Raw genomic sequence first — 2,560 nt, 5'->3', positions numbered from 1 at the left:
TATACACTAATTTAAATGTTTGCAAATTATTTTAACTATTCCAAATTTAATTATAAATAATATTTCTAATAGTAAATATTACCTTATCTTATTTTATCTACAATAGTTAGAATTACATGGTAATATTTTAAATTTTGCACAATACAGATTTGTAAATATGGTGTGATATGAACATACATCTAGCAATTGCTAATTTCATATATAAGAAAAATGACAAGAGATTACATGGTAATATTTTGAATTCTTCACAATAGGGATTTGCAAATATGGTATGATATGAACATACATCTCTAGCAATTACTAATTTCATAGATAACAAAAAATGAAAGGCTCTGGGGAGAGAAAGAGGGATATTTCATAGATAACAAAAAATGAAAGGAGATGGGGAGAGAAAGAGGGATATGGAGAGAGTGAGGGAGATAGGGAGATATAAGGATAGAGAGATAGAGGGTAGAGTAAGGGGGATATGGAAAGAGGGGGGAGATGAGGAGAGATAAGGATAGAGAGAGAGGTGTAGATGGTAGAGTAAGAGGGATATGGAATAGGGAGGATATGGGGAGAGATAAGGATAGAGAGAGAGGTGTAGAGGGAAGAGTAAGAGAGATAGACACTAACGAGATAGAGAGAGGTATGGAGATGGAGATTGACAAGAAGATATGATAGGGGGGGGAAGCTAGAAATAGAGAAAAAAATAGTCAAAGGATGGGAGATAAATAGAGATAGACAAATAGAGAGATGAGATACAAGAAGAATGAGAGGGACACATAAATAAAACAAATACTTAGTTGACGTTCCATACTTCTACCACATACCTATTACACACTAAGGCATGATAACTATTATTAAGCCGAGAGGCTTTCTACAGTGGCAACAATCTTCAATGTAAACATTTTTCATTTTGAAAAAAAATTGACATTCATTTACATGTTAGAAAAATAAAAATAAATAGACCAAATATAATTATAATTAAAATCCTGAAAATTTCAGAGAGGAAATGGAAATAAAAATGAGGTAGATCAAGAGTCTTGAATCATTTCCTCATGCCTCTTAGGCTCACATAAATATGCGATGATGAAAATTATGGACTTATGAAAATAGATGACTCGAAAAGGATATATGGCAACTTATTTTATATATATATGTGTGTGTGTGTGTGTGTGTGTGTGTGTGTGTGTGGAAGACATCCCTTTACTGGAGTTCTCCAACTTCAGATTTGCATTGACAATTTGTATTTGCTAAGAAGCAATGCAAGATGATTTAAATGTTTATGATTGTCGGATCTTTTAACTCCATCCAGTTAATGAGAAGATGAATGAAGAAGTTTATTGCGGGTTGAGCATGAGAAAGGTAATATACGTGTCCGACGATAAAAAAATAAAAAACGTAATTCTACTACTGTTTGGGCAGTGGACAAGTCATACTCGGGAGGGTGATTGCATGGGTCCCATAGACTACTTTAGTCTAGTGAATGTCATTAAAATTTATCATATCATATCATATCATACCTAAACTAACTCAGCCTCCAATCCTCTGTTAACAATTGCACTTGCAAGCTCGCATTTGCTTGTTAGCAATATACGTGTCAGAGGATAATTTAAAAAAAACGTAGAAGTCTATTTTGGTTTGTGCAGTAGAAAGGCACCATCCACGTGTCATCTATGTTCCTAAAAAATAGCTCCATAAGCATCAACGGTGGGGATTGGTGTAAACATTACAACCATCATTCATATCATCGCTATTGTTGGTTTTCATTGTTGAATAGTTAGCAGTGAATATATGTTGAACGAGTGAGGGATGCATAGTGGGTGTGACTCTTAGCTTTTGCTATACAATTGTGCCACGTTTTTACTCCACATTTTGTGAACAACATGTCTGTCATGCTTCCCACAAAATCTGTAACTGTATGTGCCTTGCATCTCATTTTTCCCCATTTTCTTCCATGTTGTAGTTGATCCCTACTTGCCAACGGTTTTTTGGTGCATTCTATAATTATCTTGATACATAGTTGCAATGAAAGGGAAGATTGTAACCTGCACTTTCCAGTTTTGTAGACTGCACAACGCACTTTAGATGACTAGAAATCTCATTCTGTTTAGCAGTGAATTGTAATTCCAGGAACAACCATATTGTATTGTGGCAATCATAGTCTTAGGTGGCATAACTATAGATAGGGACAATTGTAAATTTTCTTCTATTTGTGAATTGGTCAAATAGAAAAATGTATTATTTTATAGATCTTCACTCTAATCTGAATGTACTAATTAGATGATCTTCTTCAACTTAACATATAACTAAAAAAGTGAGAAGTCCTATTTTTTAAAAAAATTATTCACAATTTATCTCATTTTATTATAATTTTACTTATATATACATAAAAATCTACTTTTTTCTTTAATTTTTGAAATTCTAAATAAGAATAAAATCTAGAACAAAACATGATAGCAGGTAACTATGTAGGAAGAGTTGAAATATTAGTTACTATTTTAAAGATCTTCACTCTAATCTAAATGTACCAGTTAGATGATCTTCTTCAGCTTAACATAGTTAGATGAGCTTCTTC

This window comes from Cupressus sempervirens, chromosome 7, assembly GCF_028749045.1.
Source record: "Cupressus sempervirens isolate cs-2001-9-10 chromosome 7, ASM2874904v1, whole genome shotgun sequence".
Taxonomy (NCBI): Eukaryota; Viridiplantae; Streptophyta; class Pinopsida; order Cupressales; family Cupressaceae; genus Cupressus; species Cupressus sempervirens.
The sequence above is the reverse complement of the archived record's forward strand: the minus strand, read 5'-3'. Positions refer to the sequence as shown.